Source organism: Amblyomma maculatum, chromosome 1 (assembly GCF_055883805.1).
Source record: "Amblyomma maculatum isolate TAMU_Amacu chromosome 1, ASM5588380v1, whole genome shotgun sequence".
Classification (NCBI taxonomy): domain Eukaryota; kingdom Metazoa; phylum Arthropoda; class Arachnida; order Ixodida; family Ixodidae; genus Amblyomma; species Amblyomma maculatum.
The window spans coordinates 210613210-210630471 of NC_139344.1; the positions used below are offsets into that span (position 1 = coordinate 210613210).

Genomic DNA, 17262 nt, shown 5'->3' on the forward strand with positions numbered 1-17262 from the left:
TAGACCATGAAGAACGCGTATATATATACACTGCTGAATGCCAACGCGACCCGTGCCTGACATTTTTTTTTTTTTATTATTCCTTCTCTTTCTCTGTCTCTTTCTTTGCAACCAGGGAGGAGTTTTCTCTTCCCCTCTTGAAGTTTATTCTCTCTTTCTGTTTTTTGCACACTGCGAAGCCGCTGGAAGACGACAGCGTTGTCAGGAGACAACTTGGGTGGCGAACGCCCGTCAGCGTTTCTCTGTCGGGCGCAACATGGAGGGGGAGAGGAGGGGGTAGAAAAAGCGGTAACGAACTAGAGAACAATGCGGCATCCCGGTCCAAGCAAGAAGGGGCAGGGAAAAAAGATGAGCGCAGCGGCGGCGCGGCAAGACGTCACTGACGAAGGAAGAAGCGCTTGATGATGCTTGAGAGTCAGGTCATTTGTTTTTTTTTTTTTTTTTCTCTCTTCCACTCGGTTCGCTGAAGCGTCGATGCGCCAGTCGAAAGTCTTATTCACCGCCACCTGAGACCCGCCTTGGTGGGCGAGTGCGAAGGGCGTTGGCTGAGGTGCAGCGATGCTGGTTGTTGTAAGATGCGCTCGGTACCGGTGGCTGGTACGCCGCTTTGCAGTTTATTGCGCGCGCAAAGAACGAAGAAAGAACACTGGAGTGGAAACAAGCTCCATCCGCCGCCTATTTCGCGCCTCAGCGTCCAAATGAATAACCCGATTATGTGACGGGACGCCCATATGTTCTGGGAAAGCGCATTTTTTGAGCGGGAAGTTGTCATCTCTTTCTTTTGCATGTCGGAAGATTGCATCGCAAAAATTCCTGTATCTCATATCGCCCCTCGGAATGCTTGCAATTTTTTGCTATTGATTGCAAAATACTGACACCATGCTGATTTTCTGGTCCATTCTATGCTGGTCTTCGCGCGCGGAGGGTATATACGAGAGATTTCGTAATAGCATCGAAGGATATGACTGGTATGGTTTGGTTGATGGGCTTTAACGCTCCAAAGCTACCCAGACGATGGGGACGCCGTATGCCGTAATGGATGGCTCCGGAGAATTCTGTTGACCACCTGAGGTTCTTTCACTATTCCCATCTATTCCTATTAAAATACTAATGGCATTCTCTTACAAATACCCTGTAGTTGCACCGCAGTAATTGTCATAAACGCATCCCATTGGTTTTCTATGTCAGTTGTTTTTTCCCCGGTGCGAGTGCAGGACGAAAGTTAAAATTTAGATCTTGGTGTGCATCGGAAGGTTACATAATTCCCATTATTACATTCATAATAGTACCTTGCTAAACCATTCAGTTACAATTACAAGTGAGCTCCAAGACAGGAGCATTCGCAGTATGCCTATGTGCAGTGAGAGGCGGAGCATTTGGTTGCTAGCACGGTTACCAGTGCTCCCCAGTACTATTCACAGCTTGCTGAAAAGAAGTATTCGGACACTTTGAATGGGAGCAGTTAGAAATAACGTTAGACGGAGAATACCTCAGTAATCTGCAATTTGCTGATGACATTGCATTGCTAAGTAACTCATGGGGATGATTGTAAAACAGCGCGAACAACGGTAGACAAGAACGAGACAGAGAAGCGCTCGTCCCGTGTCTTTCTCGTTCTTGTCTACCGTTGTTCGCGCTGTTTTACAATTATGAACGTCTACCAACTTGCCCAATTGAACATTAAGGGGATGGATGAACTGCAAAGAAGGATTGATGACCTAGACAGGAAAAGTAGAAAGGTAGGCTTGAAAATCAATATGCAGAAGACTAAGGTAATGTTCAACAGCCTCGGGAAGGAACAGCAGTTTACATTAGGTAGCGAAATACTGGAAGTAGTAGGCGAATATGTCTACTTAGGACAGGTAGTAACCGCAGATCCGGACCATGAAAAGGAAATATCAAGAAGAATAAGATTGGGATGGAGCGCATTTGGCAAGCACTCGCAGATTATGACTAGCAGCTTACCGGTATCGCTCAAGAGGAAAGTATACAACAGTTGCATCTTGCCTGTACTCCCCTATGGGGCTGAAACGTGGAGGCTAACCAAGAGAGTTCTACTTAAGTTGAGGACAACCCAGAGGGCTATGGAACGAAAAATGGTAGGGGTAACATTAAGAGATAGGAAGCGTGCAGAGTGCATGGGTCAGGGAAATAACTCAAGTTACCGACATTCTAGTGGAAATTAAGAAGAAATGGGCTTGGGCAGGACATGTAGTGCGAACAGAGGATAACCGATGGTCGCTTAGGGTAACGAACTGGATACCAAGAGAAGGAAAGCGTAGCAGGGGGCGGCAGAAAGTTAGGTGGGCGGATGAGGTTAAGAAGTTCGCAGGGGCCAAGTGAATGCAGCTAGCACAAGACCGGTTTAATTGGAGGAATATGGGGGAAGCCTTCGCCCTGCAGTGGGTAAAGTCATGCTGATGATGATGATGAAAACGGTTACCAGCGCCTGAAGCACGCCCATATTATATCAACTTGCTAAAACTAAGCTTAATTACGTTCTCAAGTGTAATAGAATTGTGTCCCCCATCTCCTCCGCTATTAGGTATGTTGCAAATTGTGCGCATTTAACATTTGTTTAGAGCGATTGCACTTTTTGTCGACAAATTTTGCTGTTTCTTATCAAAACGTGGTGCACCTTGTGAACAGCCGCGTCCAACCTATATATAATTCTGCCGCCAGGTAGCAATTTCTTTTTTTTTTTTTTTCGATTGCTGTCTCCGAGTGTTCGCCCCGACTGGCTTCACTAAGAATATTTCCCGGAAAGGTGGACGCAAAAAACGATTAACGAGCGAAATCGGCTCGAGATTTCGTCCACGTTCTGTCGTTTTGCTGCCATTAAGAACTGAGCTCCACTAGCTTGAAGCGGCGCACCCAGCGTTCTCCACCCGAGTCCGCACCCTTAGAGGGAAACTTCGTGATTTAATAGGGTCACCACTCTTTTCTTATCCGAAGAACCTTCACGAATTCTCTGATGTACCAGGCCGCTCTCCTGGAAAACGTCACGTCCGTGTGCGTTCCTCTGCGGGCCTTCATTTTTCCACCTGAGAGGGGATAAAAGATCCCAGCCCAAAAATGAAACCTCGCAGCGTTGCGGAGATTTCGGCAAGGCGGCTTGCCTTCGTCTCGCGAGAACAGGTTTTCTCCCAACCGCGGCGTATTTACTAGAAACCTTGTTCTTTATTCGCTCTACACAGTAGCCATCTTCCTATTTCATATAATTTGCCGCGTATCGCCTCAGTAAATTCATCGTAAATAAAAAAAAAAACTGCAGCTCCAACTTACTATTTTATACTTAATTTAAAGTGTTTTCTGGTGTCATTTTTTCTGTTTAAAGATGTACGTACTTTGCAAGTTATCGCTAAGACGGGATATTTTCTGTCATAGAGACGGACAAAGTGACAGGGCCGGTTCAAGGGCAAACACAGGACTACCTTTATTTCCACAGACAAAGGACTATACGTAGGCTGCTTGCCAGGGGACGTAACATAAGGAAAAACCAATCACATTTGACACTTGCCCGTACCGTGTGTCATATCATTCCCCCTTTCTTTAAAGCTGTCGTCTTTGCATGTGCTTTCGTGGTCGTGTATACCGGTGTAGTTGAGAGAGTTCGAGGTTGAGGCGGCAATTTTGAAGGCACCGGAACAGCGTCAGTGTGCTCTGAAAATTCCGGGCTTGGCTGGCGTCCTTGTGGTGTAGCCCGACAATCTCTGACTGAGTAGAGTCGATTGCTCCAGTCTTTACAGCCCTGGGCGACACAAGCAACTGACGGCAAATTTGGTCGAAATGACGCCGGGTTGGCCCCTCTGGAGCTTCAACCGTGATCAGCCTAGAGTCCTCGCTGCCTTTGATGACGCCTAGACACCCCTTCGTTTCCTGGGCAAAATTGCGCACGTACACGGGATCCCCGCAGTGGAACCTGGAAAGCTGCGAAAAACTCCGAGAGGTGAAGGGCAGACATGTATCCAAACGTGAACGAACTTGATAACTGAGCAGAATTGCTGAGGGGGACTTGCCGCACGGCAAAGGGTACGTACGTCTGTAGCCGAGTAACACACGCGCTAGGTTTGTTTAGAGATGGCCCACCGCGGAGAGCTTTAAAAGGCCTTTTATGGCGCGGACAACACGCTCTGCGAGGCCATGTGACTGTGGATGGTACCGATGCATTGCGTAGGTGCGTTATGTTGTCTGTCATAAACTTTGAAAACTGCTGGCTTGAAAATTGAGGCCATGTTAATTATTTGACGCGACGGTTTGTGGCAAGCCAAAACGAGCGGAAAGTTCGCGCAATTTCGTTGTCGACCACTAAAGTCATGACTTCAGTGGTCGACGATCAGACACACAGTGCCTCGATGCACTTCGTTGTCGACTCGTACACAATCAGCAACATACGTCCGTCCATTGGTCCAGCGTAATTGACGTGAAGCCTGACCACCTTGTTCCATGTTTCTGGCCAAGAGATAGGCGCCCTGTGAGGTGACATTTGTAGAGCTTGTTTACAAGGGAAGAAAGAACGTGCCAGTTTTTCAATCTCACCGTCCAACCCAGGTCACCAGAACAGCGTCCGCGGGCCAATCTTTCCATAACAGATGAGCCTTGATGGGACTGATGCAGCTCCGTCAGCATGCATCTCTCGAGCTTTCCGGGGTACGAGAATCCGACGACCCCAAGGCCGTCTGCGCTTGCGAGCTCTAGTCATCTGCAAAAATAAGGCTCAATGATGCTGCGGCATGGAAAAAGTAGTTTAGGCCATCCATTTACCGCGAAGTTTCGAACTCCAGAGAGGTCTTCATCTGCCTTCGTTAATGCCCGTAAGGTACTAGCCAGAAAGTAAGGGCTGTCAAGGCTCTCAGTCGATAGAGAGCGAGTATTCCGGTAAAGCTTCCGAGTGACAAGCATCTGCAGTAGGCACGCGGGCAAGCGGCTGAGCGCATCCGCGTTGGCATTTTGCTTTCCAGCCCTATCAATGCGTTACCGATATTGGCTTAGGAATACAGCTCTCTGAATGCCTGCCGACGACATTGAAGGCACCGGTCTATCTTCTCGTGGAAGTCCCACTAGCGGTTGATGGACATTACCAGCACAAACTTCCGTCCTAGCAAGTAGTCACTAAACTTTGCTACACCGAATAATAGTTCCAGAGCCTCCCTCTCGAACTGCAAATATTCCCGTTCTGCGGATGTGAACGTTCGTGAGCAGAAAGCAATGGACTTTCCCACCGGCGGTGAGAGATTACGCCACCTATACAACCGGCGGTGACGCATCACATTCCGACCGCACTGGTTTGTCGGCGTCGAAAAATGTCAGCACCGGCGAGTTCAGAAGAATTCTTTTAGCGCAGTGATAAGCATTTTCCTCCAGGGTATTCCATTGCCATTTCTGCTCTTTTTCGAGCAGCCTGTACAACGAGCCAACAAGGTAGATGTATTTGGCAGGAAGCGATGGTAGTATGAGAGCAGGCCAAAAAACGAGCGTAGTTCACTTACATTCGCTGGCCTTGGTCCATCGCGTATCGCTACTAGGTTCTTCTCCAGTGGGTGCATGCCGCCCTTGTCGATGCGATGGCCCAAGCAGACGATTGAAGCTGTGCGAAAACGAGATTCGTCTCCCTTCAGCTTTACGCCATTTTCTTGTAGCCTGCGCAGAACATCCCTCGGTCGGTACCTTCCTACTGTTCAGCTATCAGAACGTCGTCTAAGTACACTTTCACGGCAGGCCTACCAGTACGGTTTCAATTCCCCGCTGAAAAGTTGCAGGGGCCGAGTCAACTCCAAAAGGAAGAGTGTTCTCGCATCAACACTCGCAAACACGCGTTTGCGAGTGTTGATCACTTCCATTTTCTTTCCTTCCTCTTCCAGCGGGAGTTGATTGTTAGCATCCTTGAGGTCTAGTGTGGTGAACACGGATCCCCCATGAAGCGACGCAAAAATATCGTCTATGTTTCTTATGTGGAATTTCACAGGTGGCCCTTGAATGCATCTTGAGCCTTGTTGGAAGAAGTCAGAAAAGTGGCACATTAGTATCCGCAGCTCCTAGAGAGGATTATACCGCATCAAGAAAACCAGATGGCAGTATATAGTGACAAAATGCTTGGGTTAAGTCCTTTCTTCAAAGGCAACACCCCGAGCAGCCTACAACAATCCGGGTAGCAGGAACAGTCTTCTCCGCGAAATGCGCTTGGAGGTGCAGGTTGGCCGAGAATGGGCATCTTTTCCGGGTATCAGCTGAGCTTTTGTTTGCTCTTTAACCGACCAGGCCAGCTGCTATTCTTTAGTTTTCGTCATAGCAATGCTGTAATGGCGGCTAGTTGGTTTTCCATCATCATGTAGGCGCGCTGAACTTTAACTCGAGACAATTCACCAACACAAGACAAGACTGGTACGTGCGCGAACTTTCAACATGTTTACTACGAGTACTTCTCTCCTTATATACACACATACAAAGAAAACACGTACAAACCCGTGACAGAAACACCTGAAGCATCGCTTTCCATCACACTGCCTGTTCGTCATAGACCGGGCTATAGAAGTCATTGACCTATTGTATGGACTTCTAGTGTCCTATACACTGCTGTCTTTAGCATTTTATATCGTCAGCTATACAAAATTCACCGTATAGTATATGCTAAAAGCATTTGGCCCAAACAGCTACAGCTGTTGCTACAGCTTTTGCTATATATCCCGTGCTATAGAAGTGTCCAACATTTCCTATGGACTTGTGGTTGCTTATGTACTGCAGTCTTTAGCATTTTTATATGGTCAGCTATGAACTATTTAAGACAGTTGTACAGCTTACTTGCGGATCTATACACCAATGCAGGAGCCGTGCGATACCTCTTTGGACGATTATTTTTAATTTTATGCCTAAATAACGGAAAATTGGCCAGGGGTCACTCCGATGAAAACCACCGTGGGTCGGAGGTACACACCGCAAGCTGACTTCCATAATTCGACAGTGATCTCACCAATTGTACCAAACCTGCGACACAATCCGTTCATCGTACGCGGTTGACGTTAGTTTAGAGCCTATATATTGCTAGTCATCCTCGAGGCATCTCGCGATAGGGATTCGAACCGACGATATATGTGCCTTGAACTGTGTGTCTATGTGCATGCATTCGTGTATGTCTTCTTAAAATTAGTATCAGAATTGTGAAACAGCTGAGTGATGTCATACGGTTTCTCGTTGTATACTGCACACAAATCTTAGACAATTTGGAGGCTAAGTAGTGAAAGGTATTTGAAATGACGATATCTATAGACTGCTAAAGAGAGGTGCATGACTGCTGGTCTATAGCTTCTGGTATATACAATATTCTATAGCCAGCTAAAACAATTTATATGACTTCCAGTCTGTATAGCTTTAGAGGCATTTACATCGCAAGCATGCAGCTAAAGATATCTGTATGACTACAGGTGTATAGCCTCAGGAACTCGCAGTTTACTAAAGTTATAGCTAAAACTGTTTATATGGCTTGCAGTCTGCAGCATTAGAGCCATTGATTATCTCTGTATGCTAATGACAACGGCATGACGACTGATTTACACCTTCAAAAACCTGTTTTTTATAGCTAGCTAAAACTGTTCCCGTGGCTTTCGATCTGTAGCTTTATAGGTATTCACATCTCTATAGACAGCTAAAGATAAATGTATTAGTACCATGGCCTATATCTTTTGGAGCGTATATAGTTTTATATAGCTAAATAAAACTGCTTATATGATTTGCAGTATGTAGCTTTAGAGCCATTTTCATTCAGGCAGCTAAAGATAACTGTATGACTATTGGTCTGTCGCTTCAGGAACATATAGTTTTCTATAGCTAGCTAAGGAGATTTTGGATGGGTTCAAAACCTATAACCAGAGTGGTATAAAATTTTCTATAGCTGTGTATAGATATTCCAGTGGCACTTTCTGGCTGAATATAAAAGTTTATAGACAGACATACCTGACCATAAATTTTTCCAGTGAGGTACATAGACCATTTGTGTCTGGGGTATTTACGTACTTCTTTATTATCTCGGCAAGTATTATTTTGTATTTGGTTATGTTTGATCGTTATTTACTGTGGTGTGTTTTATTGCTTGTATTCGTCAAAATCCATAACTTTAATATGTTGGTCGAATGCTGTTAAAAAGGTTCCGTACACATTCCGAACAAAAATTACAAAATTAATTCAATAACTAGCATCGAAAGGACTATTGCTTTTAACAGCATTTTTATGGTGTGCATGCTATTTACTTATGCAGTATTTAAAATGAATAATAACGCACAAGCTGTTGCAGGATCATCTTGCTAGCATTTTCTTCTCCTTTTTCGAGCAACCAAGGAGCTATGGGGGAAGTCTTACTTTGTGTCTTAATCATCGATATGCCGTATCACAAGATGACGATGTAAACGTATGCCCTATAAAGGCAGTACAGGACAATAAATTGTAGGGTCCACTATGAAACCTTTCTCTCGTTAAAATATTCAACGCAATGTGACGAAGGTGAATGCAATAGACGCGAGGAAAATAGAAGCGAGTCTGTTCTTACCCCAATGCAAGAAATGTACGAACCGACAACCTAAGTTTTATCACGGGAAGATAATATAAGCTATCTCCAAGAACTTGACTGAAAAGTGGACACGTCAGGTTGAGTTCAGAGCTCAATCGATGTCCAATGATTTTACTTTTCATCTTAATTACCGCCTTCCCTGTAATGTGTTCCGATTCGTATTTGTAAGTTGCTTTTCTGCTCGGCCTCATTCAGCCACTATGCGCATCTTCCCTCCCCCGCGCACGTCGGTACGCCGATGGCGCAATCTCAGTGGGGTGCAGCAATAAAGAAAAGCACGAACCGTCAGCAACGCACCAGATAGGACGGATGAAGCAGTTTGGATGCATGATATGATTTCTGCTCCATAGAGGCCACTCCCTCTGATTAGCGGCGTCTCCTCTCCGCATATTCGGACACTAGGTTCTTTTTTTCCGCAGCCCCGCAATGCGGCCTCCCGCGCGTGAAATGGGGGCGGCCATTACGCGGCGCACGTTCCCTACGAGTGCGTGATTTTTGGGGCCTGAGCGGGCGACACAAAAGCGCGCTCAGCGGCGATGTCTCCGCGGGATTGATCGATAGGTGCCATTTTAACCCGCGAGAGCTGTCAGCCGAAAGAAGCGGCGTTTCGCGCCCGTCGCACCGCCGGATGAAGAACGACGGGTGGACACATGCGCCGCAGGCCCAAGTCGCAGTGACAAACTCCGTGCGGGGCGACGCCGCGGCGCCCCCGGCAATCAGCGGCGGCTGCGCGGAAGCGCACCAATTAAGCCTCCCGCCGCCGAGATTGCGGGACCCGGGGTGCGGAGGGGCCCACAACTCGTTCCGAGGGAGCGCGTCAAGCGTAACGCCCACAAGGCGCGCATTCCCGGGGCGCGCGCGCTCCAAGCCCGCGGGTCCCTCTCCTCGAGACGGCTTGTTTCTAATTAGGCTCGGATTTTGGGGCCCACACACAAAGCGGCGCAAGAGGGATGAAAAATGCCACCTCCGGCAGTCGCGTTAGCTGCTCGCAGCCGCACAACACGCGCAGCCGGCTGGGGGCTGTTTAGCGACAGGCACACATCATCGCTCAGCCCGCTGCTGCTGCTGGCTCGCGCCCGCCGTGAAGAGAGAGGGTGCACTCGCGTGAGGCGCTGAGGCGTGATGGGTGTCCGGGCACCGCCGACCTCTTCTGGCGCGCCGCTCGCCTTTAAGGAGCCGCCCACCACAGTGAACTGGCATTCCCGTTGCACCGCGCATGCTCCGAAGTCGCGAGCTCCCCGCGGACAAGCTGAACGTTCTGCAGGTATACTCCTAGCGTTTATAGGCCTGTAACGTTGAAAGTTGAATTCACCAGCGGCGCACTCGTCTCATGCAATTGTTTACAATGTTCTCACTCACAATTATGCAACACTGAAGGAAAGATATCACCTGTTCGACATTATTTTGTATATATTTTTTTAATTATACATACTGCAGCCTCGACGAGCACAGTGCAAGACAATGAAACAGAAAACAAGTATACAACATTACGAGCAGGCCTCTAAGAATTTCTCTAATGATAATGAACAGATGTTGCCTGGTAAAGAATTCCAAGCTTCAATGATATGAGGGAAAGAACTGTACTTAAACAGTCTTTTGCCCAGAAAGAAGTGTCCCGGGTTGACAAAGCCTTCGGCTTCGCCACTGATCTCTGTGCGTTTAACATCGAACATATTGCATACGCAGTACGCTTTGCAGTCGCACATGAGTACCCATTCGGCGGAAATAGCTCTCGGAGAGACCAGAGCTCGACGCGCAAGGGCAGCTGCAGTGGCGGGGGACCTCAGCATCACCCGGTGAAGACAAGTGGCACTTCCCCTTGTGTCCGTCTCCGTGCGCCATCGGAGACAGACTGCTTCGCTCAAGCAGAGTAACGAGATGCCAGACTCTGCCCCCACGAGTGCTGCGCCGAGCCCAGCAGCTCTGCGATAATTTCAGTGTCGAGCGCGCGTGCGGACGAGGATGTATTTGCCTCAAATAAAACGGAAGAAGCACGACACCCCACGCGCTTCAGAGCGACGAGGTGGGCGCGACGTGAAGGGCCCGAGGCGCAGTTTACCCAGCGAAACTCGTTGGAATGTGCCGACTATAGCTCCCTGACTTGGAAAATCTCTTCCTCAGAAACGAAAGAGATAGAGGAAGAGGAGAGCTAGAGAGGATAACCAGAAGGATGCTCCGGTTCGCTGTGCCCTCCGCTTGAAAATGCGGAGAGGGGATGTGAGGAAGAAGGAGAGATGAAGTGACGGCAAGGACAGTAAACATTTTTTTTTTTTACAACTGTTTGTGCAGTCTAATTCACAGTAGGCAGTGTGAACGTACAATGGTGTAAAAAACTAGCATATCCGTGTGTTTACACCCACTCAGGTGGAGCATCGCTTCACCGAACAATTTGCCGGAATGAACCTTTAGAAGCGCGTGAAGCTTCTTACTGAGTGTTGCTCAGCGAGTTATGGTATGGTGCTCTTAAACACCTCTAAACGAAACTAGGTCGATAACGACCGCGAAGAAAGAAAATAAAACTTTCAAGACTCCTTTTTTCGCCTCCTCATTAAGCATTCTCAATAGGCGGCAAACCTGCTAGAGTATAAACTTTATTTGTACAAGGTTATGACAGCAAATAAATAAATAAACACCATCAGAGCGGAAAAACTGAAGTTTACACTTCGCATCAGCACGAGCCAAGCAAAGAATTCGGCCTCGCAGGCAAAGTAGAGAAATGTGTGTGTGTGTGTGTGTGTGTGTGCGTGCGTGCGTGTGTGTGTGTGTGTGTGTGTGTGTGTGTGTGTGTGTGTGTGTGTGTGTGTGTGTGTGTGTGTGTGTGTGTGTGTGTGTGTGTGTGTGTGTGTGTGTGTGTGTGTGTGTGTGTGTGTGTGTGTGTGTGTGTGTGTGTGTGTGTGTGTGTGTGTGTGTGTGTGTGTGTGTGTGTGTGTGTGTGTGTGTGTGTGTGTGTGTGTGTGTGTGTGTGTGTGTGTGTGTGTGTGTGTGTGTGTGTGTGTGTGTGTGTGTGTGTGTGTGTGTGTGTGTGTGTTGTTTGGCGATCAGTTTGAGCATGTGTTACACTTCTAGATATTCTGACTTGTATACTCTGAGCTTGTGTTGCTTTTGCGTGCATGGCCCTGGAATGGTAATAATGTATTAAATTGTCGCGTTTAGTTTCCTTTTCTCTCTGATATAAGATTTTCATGTTTGTCCTGGCTGGCCAACAGCACAGGTGTGCTCGTTAGTTTTGCGGCACGGCTCTTAGTTGTGATGAGTTTTGGAATACTACGTCTCAAGTTTCACGGCAATAAACACTCGACCATTGCTTCCTTTTTTTTTCTTTTTTTTTTTTAGGGAAAGCTACACTACTGCCGGTTTTCAACCCGTCAGCGTGGCACCATGGCGCCGCGGCAGGAGCTGCCAGCTTAGGTCTCTCGTTTCCCATGGGACGGTTATGTCAGAATCAGCCTGCCAGGACCATGGTATTCGCGTTACCCCTATAGGCCACTAAACTACGTTCATACGGGTTGGTTAAAGCGGGGCTTTATATGTGGGCTGGTAGCCTACGCTATCGCATCATACCCTTAAAGGCGGAGCTTAAGTGTCTCCCATATTTAGATGCAATAAACGCCTTTATCACCATCACCTAAAATAACGGTACACTTTGATGCGTTCAGCAGAACGCTGGTTGCGTTCGATGCAAAGCTCGGTCGCCCAAAGCCAAAGCTTTCGCTCCACGCTCGATTCAGCAGCGTTGAACCCGTGTAATTGTTTTTTGTTCACCGGATATTTCTATCACCTTCCGGTCTTATTTCGTTCTGAAGAAAAAAAAAAAGTTGATAGTCTCCCTTTGACCGCGTTATGTTCTATTTCTATTGTTTACTGATCGTACTAGTTAGGCGTGCAGTTCTTCACTCGTTAGACCTACCAATGAGATGTAAAAGCACCTTGCTCGAGTGAAAGTTGCTGAACTCCATTGCCCCACTGCTCTGAAATTATATATATATATATATATATATTTTATCGAAGTCGAGTAATACAAGTCCATAATCGGATGTTTGCAAGAATGCATGTAGTCGTAGAGTCGTATACAATTATAAAAAGAAAGAAACAGTAGCTGGTAAAATAGGCTAAACTTGTGTTCCTCTGCTGGCTAATCGCAACAGCTATCGAAGTCAGCTTCTCTTTTTTTAAATGTCTGTGTATACCTATAGATAGCAAGTAAATATTTAGCAACGGACTATACGTTCTGCAACGGAGGAATTCTGTGTGACAGTGACTGCAAACTTGAGCTATATCCGATTATAGTAAAACGTATGGCTGAATTAAGCGAACGTTTCTCACGGCGCTTTCATCCATCGTATGAATTACTTTGTCGTAGTTGGATGACTGCTCAGTCTTAGCTCTGGCATACGCTGCTTGCAGTTCATCATGTCTTCACCATTTCGATTGTGAACTTCAAAGTGTGCGCGACTGACCGCAGTCATTTTGAAGCTTAACCATCAGAGGGCCGGCAGCCGGGTGTCCTTCGAGTGCCACGAATTATCCAAACAGTCCAAAGGCAGTCGAGTTGAAAAGTCAGGTCCAACACAGCAGAAAAATGTGAGTGCAAAAAACAGCATCGTTAAGAACCCTGTGTTAAGTATGAATAGACTCTAAGCTACGGTGGTGTGAAAAATCGAATTTAGTTTCCCGTATTAAAAGATGTGCCATGTTGGGGAATGTTCAAATCAGACCACAGCTTGTTCAAACACGCTACTTGATATTACAATCCTGCTTGAAAGCTCTGAGCTCAGCTTCGTCGAAGTCAAATCCAAGCTGTCTTCTCATCCCAGCGATGCCTGCTTCGACCCCACGAAAAGTTGACTTCGTCCGAGGTCAACTTTGTAGGGTTGGCGCACTGTCCAACCGGTGCCTGTCGGGTCTCGGGTGCCTGCGGTTGACGCAGTGGTACACTTGTCCGCGCTAGTCATGCAAAAGGGTTTCTCTTGTACTTCTTGTTCACTGAGGCCGACACACAATGACGCGGGCCTGGGCGATGAGCCTCGCCGCCGGGCGCATTGGACACGGGGAAGTTTATGAGGGGCCGGCGCGATCGGCACATGCGTCCCAGCAGCGCCTGATTGCACGTCCATCTGTCGCTGTTCGCGCGCTTGGGAGCGGCGCCGTTGCGGTAGGGGGAATGGGAACGCGCCCCAGCGAGCGATCCAAATTGGTGCGCGCAACAACTCCGGCGTCCCCATCCCCGGCGGACAAGCGGTCGGAGCGCTTCCGGGTAGCACCGGTGCGGGCTCTCAGCGCGTCCAAAAATCGACCGCTAATTGGAGGCGCACGAGGACGCGCTTGGCCCGATTAACATGTCACTGTTGGGACGTCCTAATCGGTCCCTGTAGGTTCGGCCCCGTCTCTGCGGCGATCCCTGGCGCCTAATCGGGCCGCACAAGTGCAGCGTCACGGGGCTTCACGCCCTTCCCCGAGGCGCCATGAATCTTCCCCGACAGCGGTCGTGATCACAGGGCGGGCTTTTCACGGCTCCGTACCGATCTGCGTTCGCAGCGTGAGCGCCCTGCAGGCGCGTGTGTGTCCATGAAAACGCCCCTCGCACGCTCCACAAACTGGCGCGCTTGTCGGTGGCCACTCGGGCGGCGAGTGCCGGTGAACGCCCCGCGATGTGCTCCTGCTCCTCGGTGGCTCCCGGGCGCATGCGCCGACACCTGTGCGGTTGCCGCCGGCTCTGACGACACCTGCCCGCTTGATTGACTCTGCTGTCGAGCGGACTTGTCGAACGAGGGTGACTCACCAAGGCAGGGGGCCAGCGTTAATCGGCTCAATGTACGCGTATAAGTGCCACCGCCGAATAAGCTGGGATTGATGGATGGCACATTTTAAATGCAACCGGCTGGTGGTGATGACGATGATGACGATGATGACGAAAAATGGTGACATTGATGGTGCAAAGGAAGAACTAACAATGTGAGTCGGCCTTAGTGACTGCATAAAAGTGTCATTTCAAGAAGTTTTAGCTTGGAATTCCAATTATGGAGGCGTTTCATCATCATTACCACCAGCCTGACATACCCCTGCAGGGCAAATAGATGCCTCTCCCACATCACTCCAATTAATCTTGTCATTAGTCAGCTGCATTCATTCCATCCATGCAAACGTTGAATTCTTATCCGTCCTGCCAACTCTTGGCGACATCTTGGTAGGTAAGCTTATAGAGCGAATGATCTGCAAACACGTCACCTGCTTCCTCGAGAGCTGAAATGAGTATCCTCGAGAAATGAACGGGTTTCGCCAAAATAGGTCTGCGACTGATAATGTCATCAAACTAATTGTCTCATCACTTGAAGAGTACCTTCACGCTGGGTTTATCCCGACAGCCGTTTTTCTTGACATCAAGGCTGCTTTTGACTCTGTGTTTCATCATGCTATTCTCGCAGCCTTGGCCAGCCTTGGCGTCGGACGAAAGCTTTACAACTGGATTGGAAACTATTTACAAGAGCGGCAAATTTTTATGAGCACTCCACATGGTCCAACTCCTCTTTCACGCAGTGAAGAAGGGCGTACCTCAGGGAGCTGTGCTCAGCCCTCTCCTGTTCAATATTGCCTTTATACATATAACAAGAAACCTTCGACGAGGACTACGCACAACCATTTTTGCAGATTATATTTGCATCTGGAGTGCATCACGTTCGCATTATACTACGCAGCAACGAATTCAGAGAGCGTTACTGCACATCTGAATGTACCTGGCTCCCCATGGTCTTCGTCTGTCATCAGAAAAGAGTGTTGCTATGGCTTTCACAAGAAAAAGAATGACTCGATACCCGCTCCTTCTGGGTGGAAAGTCACTATCGTATGTACAATCACATCGAATCCTAGGTGTTATGATTGACAGTTTCTTGGGCACCTCAGATTAAAAACCTCCGCGAGAGAATCACTGCAGCATCACAGGTTATCAGATTCATGGCGGGAACACAATGGGCAGCAACTGCTGTTCATGGTTCTGCTTGAAAAGGCCTACGTTGAAGGAGCGTTGCGCTACTGTTTACCGGTGCTTCAAACATTATCTCCAACAAGCAAGAAGATTCTTGACGCACGGAACAACTGGTTGCGGATATGCCTTGGGCTCCCAAAGGGATCATCTGCATCAGGAACACTTGCAGAAACAGGATGTATCCCGCTAGATGTGATTGTCGCCCAAGAAAATATGCGTACCCATCTCCGATATGTCCTTCAAGGGAAGAAGCACTTCTTAGACCGTGTTCACATAACCCCCTGCAACTCTGGCTTTGGTCAAGCTGTACAGTTTCTGCCCTCCCTACTATTATTCAGCCATGAAATCTACTACCACTCACCTTTCTTTCATGGACACTATCAGCTCTAAAGGTGAATGTGTCTGATCCTGGCGTGCATGCGAACAGCCGCTTCCACAGGCAGCACTTCTGCAAGCCGCTCTCGCCTACTTAACCAAGGAATATACACAGTACACTCACATATTCACCGACAGTTCAACTATTCAAGGCACTTATTCATGTGGCCTTTATGTGCCCTCAACAAACCATGTCCTGTCTTGCCGGCTGCAGCGGACGGAAGACGTCATCTACGACAGCTGAGCATGGCATTAAAGAAGCTGTTTCCTATATCCTACGCTAAATCCCCGGACGATGGGTTATCTTCACTGATTCCAGAGCATCTTTGCAAATCCTGTATAACCTGTTAAAAAAAAAAATCATCAGCCTGTTTCTCTTGACGTCGGGTATCTGCACCATTTGGCTATTGCCGCTGGCCTCTCCACAACATTTCAGTGGATACCAGCCCACTGTGCCAATGAAAAAGCAGATAAAGCGGTTCGTAAAAGCCACCAATATCAAAGATGCATTCGGACCTTCACGAAATCTGATGCACCCCAACTGGCAAAAACTTTGCTTCCGAAGCAAAGTATCGACTTTGGAGCTTGCCGACAAATCACTATCAATTTCTTTACTCAATTGACCCACATCAAGACTCCCTCCGAAATTTCCTCGCCAACTAGAAACTCTTTACTCCCGACTTCGCCTGAACTGTGCATATACAAACGGCTTGCGATACCGTTTTGGTCAAATTAACAGTCCGCATTGTGATAACTGTGGCTCGGTTGAAACTGTGCAACATATCCTGCTTGAGCGTCCTGCGTATGCTGACGAGCGTGCGTACTATGAACATAGCATGGAGAAGCTCTTCCCAGTGCCTTTAACAATGGGCATTGTTTTAGGTCCCTCAGCCTGCCCTAAGATACAGAAACCAGCAATGAACTTTTTATTTAAGTATTTGAAAGAGATTCGACTTCTAAACAGACTCTAAATTCACCTTGAATGTTATCCTCGTGCATTTTTCACGCTGTGAACTTTATAAGCACATTTTAATGAACTATGCATTTGATCATTTCATTTTGTACTATTACTCCACGATGCACATTACAGCGCATTTAATGGCCGCATTGAATCTCCCCCTTCATTTCTTTTAATCTCCTCATCATTCCTTTTCAACTTTTCCCTCCCCAATTCCCTTTCCTACACAGTGTAGCATGCTAGCGAAATCTAACGCTGGCTAAATTCTATGTTTTTCATTCAAGGCTCTCTCTCTCTCTCTCTCTTGGTATACGTTTGCCTCCTCGAGGAATCCTCTAGCGACCATCGGTACCTTGCCTTCGCGGCATGCCCTGTCATTGTCTATTTCGTCTT

The 17262-nt window shown here is 47.7% G+C and overlaps 1 long non-coding RNA gene across 1 annotated transcript in view; it reads right to left on the minus strand.

Moving 5' to 3' along the window:
• Window positions 1-3483: 3483 nt before the first annotated feature.
• Window positions 3484-17262, minus strand: part of LOC146205503 (uncharacterized) — a 35249-nt gene continuing 21470 nt past the window's right edge. Inside the window, exons 3-5 of the long non-coding RNA XR_014703200.1 lie at window positions 5490-5640; window positions 4540-4702; window positions 3484-3930 (exon numbers count right to left, since the gene is read on the minus strand). This is a non-coding gene — a long non-coding RNA (uncharacterized LOC146205503). The remainder of the gene's footprint in view (window positions 3931-4539; window positions 4703-5489; window positions 5641-17262) is intronic.